At 36.7% G+C, this 15,555-nt stretch overlaps 1 pseudogene; it reads right to left on the bottom strand.

Moving 5' to 3' along the window:
- Positions 1 to 1,786: 1,786 nt before the first annotated feature.
- On the bottom strand, positions 1,787 to 2,280 carry LOC118836671 (annotated as a pseudogene).
- Positions 2,281 to 15,555: the final 13,275 nt, after the last annotated feature.

The raw sequence follows: 15,555 nt of genomic DNA, 5'->3' as shown, positions 1-15,555 counted from the left end.
TTTTATGAGTGTCTATGAAGAAGCTAGGAGTTCAGAGAGCGGTTAAAGAGCAGAATTCTATTCTTCACTCAGATTGTTAGCAATGTGAAACATAAATCTGTCTGCTGCCTGGCTAGTCAACAAAGAGGGAGGGGGTTGGTACTTTTAAACCTCAGCCAGTGCTGCTAATCTGAAGGAGAAACTCTTTTCCTTACCTATTTGGGTCAACGGTAAAAACTTTAAATTGATTGTGTTTTACCTCTATTACCAGTAATTTCCAATTAGACACCACAGAGTGATGGTGACCTCTATCAAGCCATATTAAAAAAATTTCCACTCAGAGTCAACATTAATTCTCTAAAATTTTAAAAATCAGATTTTTTTGATGGGGGAGACACACAAAAACCATTGTTGAGGTAAAGAGGAAGTTGTGTTGGTGATTGGATGTTGGAAAATCAGACAAAGGTTTGCAACTCCCCCAAATTGGTAATCATTGTTCCCTATGCAACTGGTTTGACCATTTAGCCAAACCTAATTAAAAACAAAGCAAGCCTTTTTTAAGCAAAGTAAATTCCTAATTTCCACAAATTTTTACACTGATTTCAATTTGATGCATCTTGGGATCCAGGGTTAGGAAGGAAGTTAAAGATCATCTAATTTAACTCCCTCATTCTACATATGAGGAATCTGAGGCCCAGAGATGGGAAAGGAAGTAGGATAACACTCAGTCACACAGAAGGTAAATGGCAGAGCTGTCATCCAAATTAAGGTCCTCTGATACCGAACCCAGTACTGTTTTGTATACTTTTCCACTGTTTTGAGTACTTTTCAATGTACTTTGTTTCTGTAGATCCTAGGCCAACCACCCCTTTCAGGAACATGCATGAATGTCTATCTGTCCTCAGTCTCTGTTCTTTGGGTTCTTTCCTTGAGTGGCCACTGAATGCAAGCACTGAGTGTAGTGATCTAATCTGACAAGAAATATGTCGTTATAAACCAGAGTGTGGCCTCCTCTAGCATGCTAAGGGATGTGTGGGTGAATTTTCCAGATTCCCAGTGATGGGGAAGGCAATGAATTTTAGCAAAAGGTTTGGAAGAGTCCTCAGGAACAGAAGAAACAAACATCTGGGGACAGGCAGAGTAAAAAGAAACAAGGATGCATGGATTTTATTTATGGATTTATGGATTTAATGTTAGATTTGTCTTCTTTTCAACCAGAAAATGTTTTTCTACTCCATGTTGGCCATCTAATAATGCAACCCCACACAAAGATAAACATAAAACTTCATCCCATTCCTGTTATAAGTCTATGTGTTGTGGCTTGTTGCTACCTTCTCATTTACTCGGTTCCATGCTTAGAATGACTCCATCTTCAGCTCCCCATCAGGTCCATAACAAAGGGTCACCAAACAAAAGCAGACAAAACAGAACATGTGGTTTGATTTGGATTTAATGAAAAGGTATTTTATATGAAGAATACTTTGTTACTTTGGCATCAAAAATTTTAAATGTTAATATTGAAGATATTTAAAGAGCTAAACTAATTTTTTTTTTAATATAGATCTATTTGCCACCATTTGGTACAAGTTTTTTTCTTAGAAATCACATACTATAAGTTAAATACATTCTTACAGTTTACAATAAGCTTGCAGCAAATTATGTATGAGCAAATAAAGTGTTAGTTTTCAATATAGGATGCTTTCAAATTGTCATAATTATGTGGTTTCTAAATGCTTAATTACTTGATTCAAACAAAAGAAATTTCACCAATCTTGACCTCCAAAATATCATCAAGAAAGGCCTAGCTTTAGGATTTTTTTAATTCAATTTGTTCTACTTTCACATTATCTCCAATTAGCTGATACATATAAGTGACAATTGTAGAAGCCTGGATGCCCACCAATGTGAATGAAGGAATGACATTTGTTCCCAGAATTTTATAGGCTCAGCTGGCAGATCCTGAGTTAATATAGAATTTATTTTCATGTTCAGAGGCCTCAAATTTGTTTGTGTCCTGAAACAAGAACACCCATAACAAATTGCTTTTGTAGCAGTAGTAAACTGGCCATATTACCCTATGGAATAACTTGATGTCCATGGATTAATTTGATTTTGAACTGCCCAACACTCACAACCTTCTGTTCTGGATTAATCAGATTCTCTTCAGTCTCCTTTAACAATTTGAACCTCCTTAGCGAAAGGCTTGACCTAGTCATAACTTTCTTTGGTGCAAAGGTTTCTGGTGCAGAGAATGTAATAAATTTTTCCAGGCACTAGCTTTTTTTTTAAATAGCCAGCCATCTTTTGCAGTGCTGGGGGGCAGGTTTCTTTCTACTAACACCAATATCCTGTCACCAGCCTCCGCTTAACAACAGCAACTATTACAGTTGCCTTCTTCTTTCTCCTAGCACATGGGGTCCAATAAATCCATTACCTACCTCATAGGGTTCTTGTATCAAAATAGACAATGTATGGAAGACATTTTGTAAAAGCAATATATTAATGTCAACTATTTTTATTTTGTTAGTTATCAAAAGTTGGTTACTACAAGTTAATATTGGCATACATTGCCTTCTCTTAAATAGCTAAACTCTTGAACTCCGGTGTGAGGGACCCATTCTTGAGACCCATTATTTTGTTCTCCTTTTTCCTTTCTGGTAAATCTTCAGATCCACCATTTTAAATCAGGTGGTAAATGTTATTGGCTCAAGTTGAATCTTAAATTGGTGGCTCATAGATGATTGAAAGACTTCTTTTATTTAAATCCCAATTTTCCTACTAGTTTTGTGTCTTTTCCTTTACTCATTAAACAGGTCTTCATTTAAGCCCAGCTAGAGATAAAATGTTGTGTTAGAGAGAGATGAGAAATTTAAGTCCCAGTCTTCCAGAAATTTACATTAACTTTGAGGGACACAAGACAAGCATACATGAAACAAATATATATGTAAAGAAATATGTGTGTAACACCCCTCTCCACCCTACAGCTCTGAGGATAGGGTGTTACATCTGATTGAGCGACTAAAACAGTGGTATAGACAAATTGCTTTAAAAACTCAGAAAAGAGGGAGATCAGTAATATATGATAGAATTAAAGAAAGGTTTGTGAATAAACTAGATTTTGATCTGGACTTTAAAGGATAATGGTTTCTATAGGCAGAGAGGAGTTGAAAGAGGACATTCAAGGTCAGGAAACATCACAAATAAAGGTCTAGAGGTGAAATTAATGACATATAGCAATAATTCACATTTATATATCACTTTAATGTTTACAAAGTTTGGTCTTTGAAACATCTCTAAGGCTGGTAATGGTAATCAATATAAACTGTTCTCAGGACAGTGAAGAGATAGACCATGCTAGAGTGAAGGGTTCATCTCGGAAAAAAAGATTTATTAGGTAGAATGAGACTAGATTGGAGAGAGTTTGAAGTACCGCATCAGGGAGTTTAACAATTAGAAAGACTTTTGAGCAGGAGACTAAGATGATGAAAGTTATCTTTAGTAAGACTCTCCTAGCTGCACTAGTTAAAAGGCACTGGTTCTCAGTGTCTTAGCTTCCTCCCACCCTGGGTAATTCATGGTTTACCTGCTCCCACTGACATTTGGGTGATCAGAATTAGTTCCAGCTGTACACACACCTATTGTCCTGTCCTACTCCCTCTGTCCCTTAGTCCTTTGGCCTGGCACTGTCAGTTTAGAGCTTTGCAGCACTGGTGCTCCACAGCTGTGGTTTCCCACAGGCTTTTGCTCCTGCAGGACTACAGATATCAAGGGCAATTTTCTGCCGCATGAATTTAGGGATGAGGGTATGGAGGTGGGTTTTCTTGTAAGCCTGTGTCGTCTCCTTGGGTCTGTTGATGTAGCTTTACTACTGGCAACATGGGAGGTAGTCAAGCGGTACAGAGTGAGCTCAAGATCAGGGCATGTCATGAATTTGGAGTTGTGTTGTTGTTTTACCTTCTTTTGGATTCTGGGTATCCTAGATCATGGGGACAGCTGAAACTGCTTTATCTTTGGTGCATAATTTCTGTTTTGGAGAGGTTTGTGAGGTTAAAAGGATTAGAGAAAATGTCTATTCCTCCATCTTGTTGCTCAAACAACCTTGAAGTCTCAGCTGCACTATCTAGAATGAGTTGTACTGGAGGGAAGTTGGAGACAAGAAAAAGAGTTTGAAGGTTGTTGCAATAATCCACGTGTAACATGATAAATATCTACAACAGGTTAGTGGCAGTAGCAGAAAAGAGGAAAGGACAGATGATTAAATTACCTTGAGAACAAATAGAAAGGCTAGTTGTTGAGCCTGTATACCTGGCACTATGTTGATGCCATTGACATTAAACTGGGAAGGGAAGAAGAACTGGTGTGTAGAGGAAGATGAGTTGAGTTTTGGACACAATGAGTTTAAGATGACAACGAAATGCCCAAGTGGTGATATCCTATAGGAAATTGAAGATCAGGAACTAGAATTTCAGAGGAGAGGCTGGAGTAAGAAAGATACATTTGACATTAGTCAGTATAGCCCAGAGGCAGGATCAGTTCACTAAGAGAAAGATGAGGAGACAGAATCAGTCTGCTAGGAGAAAGAATATAGAAAGAAGATAATAGATGACAGTTAGTGTGTTGTTTTAAAAAGGAGGGGGAAGTCATAGTGTCTTTTAAAAAAATATTTATTGGGGGTGGGACCTAGATGGCAGAGTAAAGGGAGCATTTTTGCTGAGCTCTCCCAACACTTCCCTTTAAACAACTTTTTAAAAGTATGTCAAACTGATTTGTAAGCAACATAACCAACAAAAGTCAGAGTTTTTCCAGCTCAAGACAGTTTAAAAGGATGGAAAGAGAGATCTTTGGCACTGGGTTGGAGGCTGGCCTGGAGTACAGTGGGTGGCACTGAGGCTGAGTGTGGGCCTTGGAGGCAGTGGCATTGGCAGCAGTGGTACTGGAAGCGATCAACACTCAGAGATAGTAAAGGAATTAAAGATCTGGACAGAAAGACATAATCAGAGAACACTATGCTGCTCCTGGACTCAGAATCAGGTGACATTTGGTAACTCCATTGACTATTACCGAGTTTCAAGGTGCAGTTCCAGGGCAGAAAGGGGAGTTTGTGGTCACAAGGAAGCAGGGAATCTACATGAGTAAGAACCAGAGCCCAGACCAGGAGAGCAGTGACCACATCTCTCCCCATCTCACACCACCTTGAAAGCACCAAAAACTTACAGGCCCCCAGAAATAGCTGTGAAAACAGCAGAGCATAAAACCTGAAGCTTGGAACAGTCAGCTCCTTCCCCTTGCTGCCACACACACACACCACCTCCAAGGTAAACAGAGCCTGACTCTAATATAAAGTCCAAAGTCAAGAAATAGGCTGGGTGAAAAAAAAGAGCAAATAACAAAGAACCTGACCCTAAAAAGCTACCATGGTACCAGGGAAGCTCAAGACACACACACAGAGGAAGACAATGACTTGAAAACATCTACAAGCAAAGCCTTAAAGAAAAACACAGCCCAACAAGAATTCCTAGAAAAGCTAAAAAGAGATGTAAAAAAGAACAAAAAAAGATTTAAAAAATCAAATAATAAAAGTAGAGGAAAAATTGAGGGAAAAAAATTAGAGCAGCACAAGAAAACTATTCCTTAAAAATCAGAATTGGCCAAATGGAAAAAAAAAAAAGAGGTACAAACCTCAATGAAGAGAATAACTCCTTAAAGAATTGGTCAAGTGGAAGCTAATGACTCCATGAGACATCAAGAAACAATAAAATGAAGAAAAACGAATGAAAAAACAGAAGAAAATGTAAAATATAGGAAAAATAACTGACCTGGAAATGTATTGAGAAGAGACAATTTAAGACTTATTGGATTACCTGAAAAGCATAATAATAAAAAAAGAAGTCAACATCACATTTAAAGAAATTATAAAGGAAAGCTATCCAAATATCTTAGAACCATAGGGCAAAATGGAAATTGAAAGAATTCACCAATCACCTCCTAAAAGAGATTCCAAAATGAAAATTTCTAGAAATATTATAGAAAAATCCTAAAGCTCCCAGGTCAAGGAGAAAATACTGTAAGCAGCCAGAAAGAAACAATTCAAATATCATAGGGTCCCAGTCAGGATTACACAAGATTTAGCAGCTACCACTATAAAGGAGTGGAGAGCTTAGACTATATTCTGTAAGGCAAAGGAGCTAGGACTACAACCAAGAATAATGTATTGTAAAACTGAGTAAAATCCTACAGGGGGAAAATGGATTTTTAATGAAATAGAGGACTTTTAAGCATTCCTGATGAAAAGACCAGAGCTGAAAAAGAAAATTTGACATTCAAACAGAAGGCTCAAGAGAAGTATAAAAAGATAAAGATGATTAGGAAATCATGACGACCTTAATAAAGTTAAAATGCTTGCATTCACACATTATATTATATATACATATATGTATGTATATGTGCATGTATATATAACTCCTGAAAACTTTATCATCATTAGAATAGTTAGAAAGAGTCTTCTTAGACAGAGGGAACAAGTGTGAGTTGATTATATTTGGATTTTCTCAAAATAAAACTAGAAGGGTGAGAAGCAGGGATGGATTAGGAGAAGAGAGAAGGTTTTGAAGAAGAATGGGAGAAATTAACTCACGTAAAAGAGGAACACAAGGAAGAGTTTTCAGTAGGGAGGGGTAAATGGAAGTGAGCAAGTAACACTTTAACCTCACTTTCATCTGAATTGGTTCAAAGATGGAAAAGTATATATGCACACAACTGAATATAGAAATTCATCTTACTCATCAGGTAAAAAGGAGGGGAAGGGGATTAGAGAAAAAGTTAGGTAGTGATAAGAGGAAGGGCAGATTAAGGGAAGCAGTTGTCAGAAGCAAAACAAACTTGAGGATGGGGCAGGATAAAAAAAAAGAAAGATAAATAGAAGAGAATAGGATGGAGGAAAATACAAAATTAGCAATCATAACTATGAATGTAAATGGGATGAATTTACCCATAAAATGGAAGCAGATATCGGATTGGATTAGAAACCAGAATCCAATAATATGTTGTTGGGTTTTTTAAAATTTTATTTTAGACTCAAGGGCCAGAACACAAATACAGAATAGAGAAAAGAAACAAAACATATCATAAACTTAAATATTGAAACTTAAATACAAAGTAAGAAAGAGGAAAAAAAGCATGCCACATGCATAGCAGAATGTAAGAGGATTCAAAATATGTAACAATAAATTTTCATTTCAAGAAAGCCTGTATGATAAACAATACACATTGTGTTGAGAATTGTCCATCTTTTCTTTGCTTCCTTGTGAGTTTTCTTGTTCTCTGCTGTGCACTTTTACTTTGTTCTTTTCCCCCCTCCCCCCATTCTCCTGAAGGCTACAATAAAGTTTAGATATGTTTCTCTATAGCTATAGGTATATACATACACATATACATGCATATACAGACATATACTTTCCCAAACATACTCTACTCCTAATCTTTGTTTTTATGTTTGTGCATATCTCTTGTTTCCTATGCCTCCTATGTCCTCTACTTTCACCCACTACCTGCCCTCCTATTACTTGCCTATCCCCCTCCAAGGATCCCTCCCCCTTCTCCCATTCCCATAAATCTAAACACCCTTCTATACCCCACTTTTATCTATTTCCTCATTTTCCCCTCTAAAAATCCCTCCCTTGTCCTCTCCACCCTCCCTATGCCCCTACTATTTTATTTCTTCTAAATTTAGAAGACTTTTATACTCTTCTAAATATATATGTATTGTTCCCTCTTAAACCCATTCCCGATGAAAGTAGGTTACGAGAACTACCAGCCTTCCTCCCTCAACTAATTGCTCTGTATTCATTCGTCCTATTGCACATCATTTGTATAAACTATTTACCCTTTTTAGCTGTTCCTAAATGGTTTTACTTTTTAAATTCATATCATAGTCAGGTTTACCCCAATCTTTCTTAGGAGCTCAAAATATGTTGTTTACAAGAGATACAATTGAAACAGAAAGACACACAGTTAAAAAGGGGGCTGGAGAAGAATCTGTTATGTTTCAGCTGAAGTTAAAAAAGATAGGGGTAGCAATCATGATCTCAGTCAAAGAAAAAGCAAAAACAGACCTAATTAAAAGAGATAATCTGGAAAACCACATTTTACTAAAAAGGCACCATAGACAATACCATTATATTCATATATATTCACCATATATACCATATATATTCACCAAATAACATAGCATCCAAATTCTTGAAGGAAAAGTTAAATGAATTACAGGAGGAAATAGACAGTAAAACTATACTAGTGGGGGACCTCAATTTACTCCTCTCCTACTTAGATAAATCTAACTATAAAATAAATAACAAAACTTTTAGGAGATGAATAGAATTTTAGAAAAGTTTAATATGAAAGATCTGTAGAGAAAAATGAATGGGAATAAAAGTAATATTTTTTTCACCTGTACATGACACCTTCACAAAAACTGACCATATATTAGGACGCGAAAACTTCACAAACAAATGCAGAAGAGCAGAAATACTAAATGCATCCTTTTGAGACCATAATGCAAAGCAAATTATATTCAGTAAAGGGCCTTGGAAGGAGAGATAAAAAAAATCACTCAGAAACTAAATAATCTAATCCTAAAGAATGAATAGGTCGAAGAACATATCATAGACACAAGCAATAATTTCATTAAAGATAATGACCACAATAAAACAACATACCAAAATTTGTGGGATGAAGCCAAAGAAGTACTTAGGGGACAATTTATATTTCCAAATTATTACATCAATAAAAGAGAGAATAACAGATATATGAATTGAGCATTCAACTAAAAAAAAAAAACAAAAAAGAACAAATTAAAATTCCCCAATTAAAAACGAAAACAGAAATCCTGAAAATCAAAGGAGAGATTAATAAATCGAAAGTAAAAAAAATCGAACTAAAAAACAAAACCAGGAGTTAATTTTATGAAAAAATAAAATAGATAAGCCATTGGTTAACTTGATTTTAAAAAAGAAGAAAACAAATCAACAGTATCAAAAATGTAAGGAGTCAATGCATAACAAATGAAGATGCAACTAAAACAAATAGGAGGTGTTTTGCCCAATTATATATCAATAAAACTGACAATCTAAATGAAATGGATAAACATTTACAAAAATTTAAGTTGTCCAGACTAACAAAAGAGGAAATAGAATATTTAAATAATCCTATCTTAGAAAAAGAAATTAGACAAACCATAAATGGGCTTCCTAAGAAAAAATTCCCCAGGACCAGATGGATTTAATAGTGAATTCTGCCAAAAATTTAAAAAACAATTAATTCCAATTCTATATAAATTATTTGAAAAATAGGCGAAGAAGGAGTCCTACTGAATTCCTTATATGACACAAATATGGTTTTAATACCTAAACCACAGAGAGTAAAAACAGAAAAAAGAAAACCATAGGCTAGTTACTCTAATGAATATTGATGCAAAAATTTTAAATAAAACAATAGCAAGGCGATTACGAGAATATATTGCAAATATCATATACTATGATCAGGTTGGGTTTATAGCAAAGACGCAGGGCTGGTGCAATACTAAAAATTATAAACATAATTGACAATATCAATAACAAAAATAATAAAAATATGTATTAACATTTTTAGTACATCACCTTCCTTTCTAAATATATCTCTCCTCCCTCTCCAGAGAACCATTTCTTATATCAAATGGTTGAATGAATGAATGAAAAAAGTCTATGTGGATACAAATACAAAAGCAAATAGAGTAGAACTTATATGTTCTAAAATATTTATAGTAGCTCTCTTTGTGATGTCAAAGAACTGGAAACTGAGGGGATGCCCATCAATTGGAGAATAGCTAAAAAAGGTGTGGTGTATGATTGTGTACTACTGTGCTATAAGAAATGATGAGGTGGTTGATATTAGAAAAATATGGAAAGACTTGCATGAAATAATGAAGAGTGAAACGAGCAAAACCAAAAGGACATTGTACACAGTAACAGCAATATTATTCTAAGAATGACTTTGAATGACTAAGGAATTTTGAGTATTATAAATACTCAAATCAACTACAAAGGACCTATGAAGGAAGATGCTATCCACATCCAGAGAAAGAACTGATAACTTGTAGTATGAATACTATAGTTTTACACACACACACATTTCTATCTAATAGTAGCCTTCTGTAGGTGTAATGGCAAGCAAAGTGGGACTTTTTGCTGTTTTTTCTTTTGGAATGCTTCTCAGCACTGAGGCAATCAGGTTCCTTTGATTGAGTCTTGCCTTTGTTTGAATCAGGAGTCTTTGATTGAATCAAGAGTCCTTGATTGAAAACAGTATATATATTTTGGGGTTAGCATTTTGCTTTGGTTCACTCATTGAAAGAATGTTCATGTGATTTGGTCAGATGAGACTCTGGGGAGCCATTAAGGAGTCTCCCCCACCCAGGCTTTGAAAATCCAGATGTTGGGGCAGCTAGGTGGTGCAGTAAGTAGAGCAACGGCCCTGGAGGCAGGAGGACCTGAGTTCAAATTTGGCCTCAGACACTTGACATGGTCTAGCTGTGTGACCTTGGGCAAGTCACTTAACCCCAATTGCCCTACCAAAAAAAAAAAGAAAAAAAAAGAAAATCCAGATATTGGTGCTTCTCTCTCTGGTAACTGTATGTATTGCTATAGTCGGACAGTTGCAAGCCTGTCTACTGATTTGTGTTATTTTTGCTGTTTACAATTTCTGTTTGTATTTGCTCTGAAGTTCAGGGTGCTGACTTTTTCTCCTGAACTAAGTGAATGATATATGTATATTTAATTAAAGTAAGATTGCTAACCCCTGAAACAATTGCTTTCCCTAGAAAAGCAGATCAAAGAACCTGCACTAGCAGCCATCTTGGGTATGCCAGTAAGGTTGCCCTTACACTAGGGTAGATTAGGGAGGGAGGGAGAAAAACAATTAAAAGTGCACAACAGAGAACAAAAAACTTTAGAAGGAAACACAGAAAAGCAGGGTAGCTTTGAAAACCATGAGTGGTCTTTATTAAATATTTTTCCCCAAAAAGTAAACAATGTGAAATGGAAATTGATGGTTTTATATTGAATCCTCTTTTTATATTGTGCTGTATACATGGAAATGTTCTCCTTTTTTGTCTTTTTGTATTTAAGTTCAAAATGAATAAAAAGAAAAAAATTTTAAAAGCAAATATAATCTTCAACCTCAGGGAGATTACATTGTAAAGGGGACACGACAACACAAAGGGATATTGAGTGAGGCCTTAGGAAAATCAGTGGACATACTTCTTCTAAGAACAATAGTCGGGTTGATTTGAACATGGTTTGTGTTTCCAAAACTAGAAGTGGGGAACAGAGCAAAATGGAAGTAGGGAAGCTTATGAGGGAAATGATTGAATAGAAGGGAATGGAATGAAGTATGACTGGAGCTTTCCTGAAACAGTGGTCTGGGAGAGACAGTCACCTCTCAGGACAGCTGGGGCCCAGAGCATGAGTTCTTCAAGGGCAGAGTCCTTGGCATGGGCAGCATGGTGGTTGGTAAAACTGTAGGTGGCTAGAGAAAAGGAAGTGAATTGAAGAATGGCTGAGACTTTCAGAGAGGGAGTTACCAATCAGGACAGTAGAAGTAGGAAAAATAAAGCAAAAGTATTAAAAAAATAATGAGAGAGAGAGAGGGAGGGCAATTTGTCTAAATTAACTAACACAACAACCAAGACTGATAGTATATGCAATGTTCCATACTTACAGACTCCCACCTCTACAGAGAACACAGGGGAAAGGGACATTCCCTCCCTTTTTCAAGGCCCATTTTGATCAGTATAATTACACAGGTCATTTTCACTTTTAAAAATTCTTTCCGTTTACATTGATCAAAGTAAATAGTCATTGTCTGTGTACTCTCTTACTGGTTTTATTTATTTCAATTTACACCAGGTCATATGTCTCCCCGTGTTTCTCCATGTTCAGGAAGTAAGTTTCAAAGAGTATGTTTTCAACAATATCAGATGGTGAAGATGGTCGCATGGTGTAGGGAACTAGCGATCTGAGTTGTAGTCCCCTGGGCAAATCAATTCCCCACTCAGGGCTTGTTTCTTCATTTACAAGACAAAGAGGTAGGAGTAGATGATATATAAGATCCCTTCCCCTAGTTCACTTCTATGATTCCACATTTGTGGAAATAATTTCATATTAAGGTCATTAATGACCTTGAAAGTACAGTTTCAGCTGAGCAAAGGCCTTGTTGGTAGAAAGTAGATTGCAGTAAATTAAGGACAGAGCAGGTAATAGAGTAAGGCGTTCAAAATTTGGCCTGAAAGTAAAACCAAAATTAAAGGATAGTGGCCATTAAGTCAAACAAAGATTTTTTTGGTCTATGTTTTTCCCAGGAGAGGGGATACCTGACTGAGTTAGAGGCAGAGGAAAGTCAAAGACTAGAAGTTAGATGATAGTTGATTTAAGGTCCTAGAGGGGATGGGGAAACTATGGCTTAAGAGTTCTCTTTTGCTGACTACTTCTACACCTTAAGAATCAAGTCTTGGATCTTTTTTTCTCTAACTACAATTGCTTCCTTAGAAATCTCATAATACTTATGGTTTCAAATATCACCTCTATGCAAATAAATCCCAATATACATCTCTATCTGGATCTCTCACTCATCTGTAGTTCCACTTCTCTAACTTCCTATTAGATATTTCTACTTTTATATCCCACTGTCACCCTAAGCTCAACATATCTAAAATTGTATTCTTAAGCAGATCATAGATTTAGACCTAGAATTCATTATTTTTGCCTCCAAATTAGTTCTTCCTCCTCTCTTCCCTATTTCTTTTAATGGTAAGATTATTTTTCCAGTTGCCTTGGCTTGAAACCATAGACTCATTCTCCCTACCTCATCTCCTTCTTTTGCCCTCCTCCCTGCCCCTGCCCTCAACACTTGTTCACATACCATTAACTGGTCAGCCTACCAAGTATACCAAGTATATTCTTCTTTTTAAATGACTCTCAGACCTATTGCTTCTTCTCATTCCTACAGTAGCCACCTTAGTGCAGACCCTTCGGTACCTCCTGCCTAGACCCTGTAGTGATCTATTAATCAATCTCTGTTTCCGATCTCATTTCATTTTACTCAATCCTATACACTACTTCCAGATTGTTGTTGTTGTTGAGTCTTTTCAATTGTGTCTGAGTCTTCATAGCCTCATTTGGTGTTTGTAATAGCAATTTAGATTCAAAGATCTTTCCCACCCATTAATAGGCCATGTGACCTGCTTATATCACAGGAAGCCTAAGTCACATGTGGTAGGAGGAGTTTCCTGACAGGAAAAAGAAGTTATGTCACAGGAAATGCTGAGAGAGAGCAGTTATGGCTGCTAATGGCTGCTAATGGCCGTCGTGATAGAGTTGAACAGATTGACTTAGCTGTACTGTGAGTTTGTTTTCAGGAGGACCCTAGCAGGGGGTCAGAGAGGTTTGGGGATGGCAAGGCTCCATGTTGTGATATTATGTATTAAATGCTTTACTGCTGTGATAGATTGGGTAGATGGTTTATGGGATATGGATCTCTGGTGTCTGAATAAATGGTTTACTTCTTCTACCTTCTCTGTGGAGAGTCTCATATACTTTGCGATGCAGAACCACATAGGCATTTTGACAATTATCATCTACATTGTTATTATTGCTTTACTGAGACAATGTTTTCTTGGCAAAAACACTGGAGTGGTTTAATATTTCCTTCTCCATCTCATTTTCCAGATGGAGAACTGAGGCAAACAGAGTTAAGTGACTTGCCTAGGGTCACATGGCTAGTAAGCATCTGAGGCCAGATTTAAACCCAGGAAGATGCATTCTATCTACTGTGCCACCTAGTTGCCCCTACTTTCAGATTACTTTTCCTAAAAAAACCCATCTCTTTGCAGATATACTTATAGATATGATCCTTGACCACTGATCTGATCCTGGCTCAGAAATTGTAAGTGCCTCCCCATTGCCCATAAAACAAAGGCAAAGCTGGCTACTTTACTTGGTAGAGCATCAGACTTTCAGTCATGTCCATGTTTAAGTAATAGTATCTTTTTTGGGAAGCAGGGTGGGAGAGTGGAAAGAACATTGATTTTTGGAGACATAAGACAGAGTCAAGTCTTCACTCCAATACTTATTATCTGTGTGACCTTGAGCAAGGCCTCAGCTCCTCATCTGGAAAATGAGGGAGTTGGACTTGCTGACCTCTGAGGTCACTTCCAGTTCTAAATCCATGGTCCTAAGTCCTTTCATGATCTTGCCAAAGCCTATCTATACAGCTTTATTTACTGTGGGAAACTGTTCCAATCAAACTGATGTACTCACAGGTAGACACTTATTTTACAAAAAAAAAAAATGGTAGATACCTCTAAAGATGTTTATTTTAATTAACTGTTGGGGTTTTTTTTTTGTTTTTCTGTACTCAAAACCAATTAACACAAGCATTTCCACATATGAAAAGATAGGGAGAAAAAGGGGATTGCATATGTACCTTCAAATCTCTTTTATAAACCACTTTCCTCTTTTTGAAAAAGCATATAGTAAATTTACATGTTACTTCTACAACAACTTTGTAAGGTTGAAATAGCAAGTGTTATTGTCCCTATTTTAAAGATAAGGGCTCAGAGAGGTTATCTGGTCATATAGTTGGGAAGTATTTAGGCTGTGACTCAAACCAAGATCCTTTGACTCCAAGTCTAATACTCTGTTTGCTGTTATGCTCCTTCTTCTCTGCTATGAATGTTATGAACACTGTTATGAACTTTGAGCATGCTTTTTTCCTTTCCTTTTCCTGGAATGTCCTCCCTCCTCTGCTAAGCCAAACTCTACCCACAAGGCCCAGCTCAAATGCTGCTTGCTGAGGTAGCCTTTCCCATGATGCCTTTCCTTCTTCAGAATTAATTGTAATATTCATTTATATTCAACATTTTCTTTTTACATACACACAACTCCCAAATCAAATTGTAAGATCCTTGAGAACAGGGATCTCATTGTGGGCCCTTAATATGTTCTTATTGTGATGATTTCTCTCAAAGAAAAGTCTAGTGTAAAGGGAGGAAAATTGAAAGAGTTCGGACATAGGAATAAGCTTAATGTTTCAAAAAAAACCCCAAATTCCTAATAATTAGATCTTTTCAAAAGTGGAGTATGCTGCCCTGGGAGGCAATGGAGTCTCCCTCATTGAAGGTTTTCAAGCAGAGGCTGGATGACCACTTGCTGGGAAGTCCTTAATGGCGGTGGATTAGGTTGGTTCAGCTAATCAATCAATCAACAACCAATCATTTAATTGACAGATATTTCAATGCCTTCTTAGTTGGAGAGGTTGAAAGATCGAGCGAAAGTAGCATTGGCTTTAGAGTCAGAGTACCTGGGCTCCAATTCTACTTCCTGTCGTACATGTATGACCTTGGGCAAATTCCTTGATATTCCTGGGGCTGTTCCTTCATCTGTAAAATGATTCCCTTTTAGTCCTAAATCTGTGAATTCTCTGGTCCTACCTTGTGCCAGGAATTCTTCTAGAGATGCCAAGACAAAAAGACTGCTGAGCTCATTC

This window comes from Trichosurus vulpecula, chromosome 2, assembly GCF_011100635.1.
Source record: "Trichosurus vulpecula isolate mTriVul1 chromosome 2, mTriVul1.pri, whole genome shotgun sequence".
In the NCBI taxonomy this organism is placed as follows: Eukaryota; Metazoa; Chordata; class Mammalia; order Diprotodontia; family Phalangeridae; genus Trichosurus; species Trichosurus vulpecula.
This window is presented reverse-complemented; position numbering and strand designations above follow the sequence as displayed.